The sequence below is a fragment of the Oryzias melastigma genome, linkage group LG10, assembly GCF_002922805.2.
Source record: "Oryzias melastigma strain HK-1 linkage group LG10, ASM292280v2, whole genome shotgun sequence".
Classification (NCBI taxonomy): Eukaryota; Metazoa; Chordata; class Actinopteri; order Beloniformes; family Adrianichthyidae; genus Oryzias; species Oryzias melastigma.
In genome coordinates this window covers 18,700,712-18,707,928 of record NC_050521.1, presented here as the reverse complement: position 1 = coordinate 18,707,928, position 7,217 = coordinate 18,700,712, and the positions used below count along the sequence as shown (strand labels likewise).

At 39.6% G+C, this 7,217-nt stretch overlaps 1 long non-coding RNA gene across 1 annotated transcript; it reads right to left on the bottom strand.

Annotated features, from left to right (window-relative positions):
* Positions 1–1,372: 1,372 nt before the first annotated feature.
* Positions 1,373–5,658, bottom strand: LOC112153648. Its single transcript, XR_004948582.1, has 3 exons — positions 5,308–5,658; positions 3,245–3,410; positions 1,373–1,793 (listed from the first exon to the last, which is right to left on the bottom strand). It is a non-coding gene; the product is annotated as an uncharacterized LOC112153648 (long non-coding RNA).
* Positions 5,659–7,217: the final 1,559 nt, after the last annotated feature.

Sequence of the window (7,217 nt, the reverse complement as noted above, 5' to 3'; positions counted from 1 at the left end):
TTCTTGATTAACTTTTGAATATTTCAAATTTTGATGGTCATTACCAAAGTTTTGCAAAATTCTTTATCATCACTTCTTTCATTATTTTGAACTAGAAACCAAAAAAGAAAAAATAATTTGTAAAAAAAATAATTGCATGTAACACTTGTATTCCATTTTTTTTATCCTTATGGTTTTTATAATGTTGAATTGTAATTTTGATGAAGTGCTTTTATGTGTTTTTGCTGGATAATGATGAGTTTATGTGGATTATTCTTGGATTTTTTTTTCTTTTTTAAGTTACCACCAACTTTTTAGGTTCATTTTTTGATTTTGGACTTTCGTTCTCTTATAGCCTCATTTATCAAAGCATTTTTATCAGTGTTTTCAGCGACAATCTTTGCGTAGTTAAGTTTTTCGTTCATTCAGTTTTACATCCTGATTGGCTCTCAGGTTTTTCTATTTTAAGAGTTTTAATATTTTTTTTTCTTCAGGAAACCAGGCATTTCCCCACAAAAATAAATAAATAAATACATAAATCTTTAAAGTTCACAATTCTTTTTTTTTTTTTTTTTGCATTATGTAAATCATTTCCTAAATGATTTGAGCAACAACATCCTGAACCACAGAGAAAACACATTTTCCTAATAGTATTAACATGCTAAAAGACAAAACGTGGCAAAAATTCCTGCTCAATGTCAACAACTGGGAAACTATTTAAAAAAAGACGAAAAGAAAATCCTCAGGAATGTTTTTTGGCAACGCAGTGCAATGTGTAAACTCATCAGGTAATGAAATAATAGCCATGTTAGTTGTGAAAATACCCCTGGAGACCCCACCAAATATAAACAGCCTGAAATACCAGCCCGTCAGTCCTGCTAGTGGCAGCCATCTGGGTCGATCCGGTTACAGTGCTGAATAAGAAAATTTGAAAATAAACAACTGGAGGTACTTTCTGTTTGGCTGACTCGAGAAAACCCCCTCGTCCTGTTCCAGCCTGTAGGTGATGGAACCAGCACAGAAAGCTCCCTAATAAATGCGGCCTAGCATTCCCCGAGGTTTCTGGGATGTGATGGTCCTAATTAAGGGCATGTTTGACCTTCTGCTTGGATTGCTGGTTTGGGCATGAAGCTCTCCGGCTCCAGAGGGCTGTTTTATGCTCTCAGATGTCATACTGGGCTTCACTTCCATGACCCATCTAAAGGCTAAACGCTGGCGAAGCTGCCAAAAAAGCTTCTCTCAAAAGGCACTCTGCAAAACTAACAAGCTCTTTTATCCTCCTCTTTAACTCTGGCCTTGATGTGGAGTGAAAACGTAAAGAGCAAGAAGAGGGAAATGTCAGTGAAACGGGATTTTTTACTTTTGCAGAGGAAAGTGAGTTTTGTTGTGGGGTCATGTTGAGATAACCATCAGCATAAAAAAAAAGATTTATGAGCTCAGCGAAGTAAAGGTTTTAATAAGAGGTCATGTTGGAGGTTTGCCGGCATTATCTTACAATGTTGTGCAAGCTACACAGGAACATGAAGTCACTGCCGGCCTAAGGCTAACACCCACATGTTGTTCTACTCAAACTGAATCTTCAGAACAAACTCGGTGGCAAAACAAGTTTCCATGTAACTTTAATCTGTACAAACCTCAGCAGCCATTCTAAAACTCTTGCAGGAATGGAACGGTCCGGATGCAGCTGGGAATGCGTTGCTGTGTGCAGAGTTAATGAGGTCAAGTGCAAACGGGTGAAACTCATCCATCCTCCAGCAGATGGAAAGATGTCAGATCCTCCCATATCCATCTCTGTGGGTGAGCTGTGGAAGAGTCTGCAAATGAACACTTTTGATGTCACTTCTGCTGGAATAGACGAGGCAGCCTACAGCTAAAGACAAATATGCCTAAAGGACCAAGAAGTGTCAAAGTGTCACACAGGAAAAAGGTTAAAAAAAAAAAGATTCTCTACCGCCTGTTGTACTGGATGAAAATAGGTCTCACACCTTTATGATGAACTGTCACCTTTACTGTGCACTAATACTTGTCCAAACACTTCCACCAGACCGCTTGAAGCTGCAAAACTGAAATAGTTCTCAGAATCCTGTGAAGATCTGATGAAAAAGGTGGGGCCATTGGTAAGAAGTTTATGAATGAAGTCATTGTAGGAAAATAAGGTGAAGCTGACCCTCATAAAGCCAGAAGACTGACTAGATTATCTGCCAAGCGCAGGCAGGAAATCATATCCAAGGACCTGATCAACAGGAAATTAAAGACAAGGTTTAGACAAAAGTCAACAAACCTCTGTCTTAAAAAAAAAAAAAAAAAAAATCCTCCCAGGTGAAACCTCAATCTGATGTTCTCTTAAGAAATATCAAGTTGGTTCAACATTAACTTTTAAGTTCAGAGTGTTAAAATTCTCAGTAACATCTCTACATTTACTTTCCTAACCAAAGAAAAAAAACTGAATATATTCGGTCTTGAATACCACAAGCATGAGTAATATTTGTACATCGGGTCTCTATGGGAAAGAGGGATCTGCAGGTTGTCTGTGTTTCCACAGCTGAGCTTGAGCAAAACTCTATTACAGATGACGTCCAGACTAATTCTGTGCATGATCACACGTCCCAGATCAGCAACAAATCAAATCTTACATGATTAAGAAGTGAATTAAAGACAAATAAAACATGTAGCTGTGGACTAAGAAAAAAATGCAGAAAATTTTTGCAAATAACAAATTAAAAAAAGTGTTTTTGGTGTTTTTAACCAGGTTGTTGTGGTATTTTTTCTTTGGGGAAAACACATTTAAAAAAAATTAAGCTTAAAATTGCATTTCTTTATTCGAATCGTTGTGAATCAGGAACAGACCAAAATCAGAGCGTGCAAACAGGTGGATGACAGGAAGAGGCGGCAACTCAAAAGTGAATTTCTAATAAACTACTGCTGCTCTGCAGAAACTATGTCCTAGAAAACAAAAAAAGTTTTGAAATTTTGGACAAAAACTTCATGATTATAATTAAAAGACCACTGTGGCTGCTTTGAAAATAGATCAAAAGATGATTAAGCAAATCTAGTAACATTACAGTTGGCTTTATTGATCCCTTATTAAATCAGATTCATTATAAAAAGATTCACAGAAGAGATTCAAAAACACCTAACAGGCTTGAATGAAGGGCTGCCATCTATGATAGAGATGCTAACCCATATCTACAGATTAACGTTCCACTTTCTTGCTCTGTAAATCCACTGCTGCTCTTATTGATTCCAGTTATTGATTTAGCTGTACCTTTGACGGGTGGACCAGAGTCCCCGCCTGTCTCCGGCGGGGCCCTGTGTCTGCACTTCTGTGTGACAGATGTGAGTATCTGTTGCATCACGTTGGTACACTGAGCCCGATCGCTCCCCGGGTCGTCTGCACCTCCTGTTGTGGCTGCACAGACTCCAGCATGAATCTGCACACACCGTCACCCACCATCATTCTTTCATCCGCACCTAATGGGGCTTAGCTGCCCGAGAAGATTGTGGCAGCACCGGCTACAACAGGACTTCAGCGTACAAGTGTTGTCCTAATTGGAATCATTTATTCACCCTACGATGCATTACTGGTGGCATGTGGCGGACTCCCTCCAAGGCACAAAGTCAGTTTAATAATTTAACCTTGTTTGGAGGGCAGACGGCAGAGGATTATGTTGGTGTTGTTGAGCTCAAGCAGACAAACTGGATAGAAGTGGATTATAATTAAGCACAGCATAGTTATCTAATTGGACCTTTATTGACAAGTTTTTTTTGTCTTTAAAGCCATTTATTGGTCACGTTAATACACTGAACTCAGATTAACAGACATGTCAACATTTTTTCTTGTGTTGATGGACAGCATTGACCCGCTTTCAAGTCAGTGCATTTATTATTTTACCTTTTACTTTGAGTGATAGAAAGCTAAAATACTAAAAGAAACGTTTCACTTCCAAACCATAAAAAAAACCAGAAACTGTAAAACTACAAACATACAACTCTCGTTCAAGCAGCCATTTTCAATGACAAGTTTGTAGCATAAATGCATGTTTCAGGCTTCAAAACTCTTAAGTTATTGTTTTTAAGACCATTTTCAGAGTAAACTATATCCATGTTTAAGATCATACATTACCTTTGACCTACTAAAGAACAAATTATTTATGAAAAGTGAATAATTTGTGTTTTTTTCCTACCCCCAAGTAAGAGGCCTCGATCTCTGAGGTTCCGCCTGTCGCTCCGTCCATTTCATGACATCATCGTAGATTCGGCATTGGCAGCATATATGCGTTTTTCCCATGAAAACGAACTACATCCGAACTTTTGTAAAAAGTGTGTAGAGTATATTTGCCTTTAATAGAACCGATTATCGCTATGCTGGTTCACAACACAAATATACCTGGTGACTGCACAACTGTGCCCAACACAGGGGGACAGGGAGGCGTCTAAAGGGAGCCTGGGGTTTAAATTAACCAACACCTGTTTGACTCTGAATTTATTGGAGACAGGACACAATTGGAAGATAAACAGGATTGTGCATTTAAAGTGAAAGTGTTAAGCTGACCACCACTGATGCTGTCAGAGAAGACGGAGGCTTTTCTCACTTTGTGACATCAGCTGATGAGAACCCGCTCGTTTTTGTGGGTTTGGAAGGGGCTGGTGCTCACAGCGTAGGTTTTTAGAAGAGTGCGTGAATGGATCAAAATACTGCTTTGGGGTCGTTTATAATGAACATTATAATACACTTAAAAGCTCAAGCAGTTGATTTTGGGACTTTAAGGGAGAGTCGTAGAGCCTTAGGGCGGGGTATGTCTCCACTAACAGGGGGAACTGCATCGCGTGAGGAACTTCCATTTTAGTAGACGTGCTAGTAATCAAAATAAAAGAAGAAGATGCTCCTCCGTTCTTGTCCAGTATGAAACTCATTTCTTAAAGCATTTTCTTGATGGAGCGTCTCACACTCTGTGTGAATTTAGCACTACCTGCTAAACAGCATTTGTGGCTTTAGAGGAATACTTGTGATTTTCTGCAGGTTTTTTTTTTTTCTTTTTTTGGCCTGCTGGGGCCTCGTACACCCCATCAGCGCTGGCCCCAGTTAGGGGTCCTGACACGTTGGTGCCCCTTACACTGGTTGTTCTCACACAGACAAATTATAAATGAAAGCAGAGATCAGGCCGGCGTCTCTGTCTGCTGAGGCGGACAGTTTCAGAGAAAGTGTTGAGGGGTCAGCTGTTTTCTCAGAGCGATCTCTTTTCAACCGCACGTCCAAAATCAGCATTCCATCCAACCTACAGCCGAGAAACTAGGCCGAGAAAGCAGACAGATAAAAATATGACTCACCATGAAGGAAGAGGGACATTTTTCTTTCCCTAATTTTTGCTTTTTTTTCAAATCTAGGATTTGGTTTAGTCTTCCCACGTCTCAAAGCCCATAAACACTGATAGTTATTCATGTGGGCAGACGTCATCAATTAGTGCTAATTAACCAGATGATGGTCTGGTGAGCAGAAAATGAAGGAAGCAGTTCATCATTTAGAGCACCTACAACCTCGGAAAAGAAGAACCCCTGAATTTCTCCAGAAACAGGAAATGTTCACGATACTGTAACAGGAGAAAATGGAGACCTTATGAGGATTAGTAATAATAATCCACCTGACAGAACTAATGGAGAAAACACGCCTCCATCCTTTAGCATCTGCAGTGCCCACTGTGAGAAGGAAAGAAACAATAGATCCCTTCATGATGCTCCTTTTCTCCTTCCGTGCCTCCTTTGTGGGCGACTTTTACTTGTGGTTTGGGCAATGATGTCACCACAAAAGGATCTCCGGCAAAGTCAAACTAGTAATTCAGTGAGGAATTTAGGCCATCTATATAAATAAAGTCTTCAAAAGAAGCAAACCCCAGGAAACTTCTGGAGGAAAAAAAAAGTCCTTAGCTAACCCAATACCGGCTCACAGCAAGAGCTTTTCCTCATGAAGCGATCAGAGGTCAGATTTCTCAGCTATTTACAATATGAGGCTCTGCAAATAAAAGCATGCTGCTGTTGTGTGTGATTTAATTTCAATCTCGATCCAGGAAAATATTATTCCTACTCTCCAAAAATTCGTCTTCCAGATGGGTTTAAGGAGTTTTATTTTTCAGAGTTTCTTTGGAAACTCCCACTGTTATATTGAATTTAATTAAGACTTCAATTCTGAAAACAAATTTACAAAATTAGATATATTTCCAGCTGTAAATCAGCAGCCGGGAAGCCTCTGTTGTCTGATGTGAGTCAGCTACTATACTACTGAGTCTAGGTTGTTCCAGAGGTATGGACTCACCACATGTGTGCTTCATTACCTCATCTTCAGAGGTGATTTATGTCTCTCGCACTGACCGCTTCTCCTGGCTGTTTGTATTTGCTGCAAATAAAAGAAAACCCTGCTTTTATTACCAAGACGGAGAGGCTCTGTTTACCCAGCAGAGTGCCTCACTGGGGAGCTGCAGCAGCATACCTGCATCACACATATCTGATCGGCCTTTTGCAAGGCCCCACACCACCACATGTGAGCAAGCCTCTGCTGAGCACCGCTGATAAGTGGAGACTGACATTCAATCTGCCGGAGCGCAAATTCTATTAGTCTGCTTTTTAATGTTGACAAGCAGACGCGTCAACCTCATGACTCACATGCCGAAGAAAGGAGGTCAACTGGGCTTCCTGGTTAATGCCTGACAAGAACTCTGGGCGCCTTTGGGTTATAACTACTATTAATCTGTGATCAGCTTCAGTGTTTATGCAAACTCAGTTTAGTGAATGGTTGTGTGTCCATTCTTGAAGCTTTTATTTTTTTAAACCATTTGCTTTTGGCTCCATCCTGTGGAGAAAAAAGGTAACAGCACACAATAAAACTAATAAATATTATATGTTGACACTATTTCATGAGAAAAAACATTGTTTTTTTACATGTTCCTAAGTATTTTAAGCTTAAAACTGCATCCCAGTTGTTGTGAATCAGGAGAAAATGAAAAAACAGTTTGAAAAAGACTGTTTTTGATGTAAAAGCAAAAGTTGGAAAGCTCCCTGATCCGCTCCACTCTTATCCACCTACTTGCAGACAAATAGATTCTTGTACGTCTTCGTTTTCCTCATCAGAGCTGGAATCTGCCTTGAAACTATGACTAGATATATCTCAAGTCTTGTTAGCTTTTTTTATTGCACCAATAATGTTAGGTTGTGAGCTCATTTCTAATGAGCTCTGTAAAATATGTCCT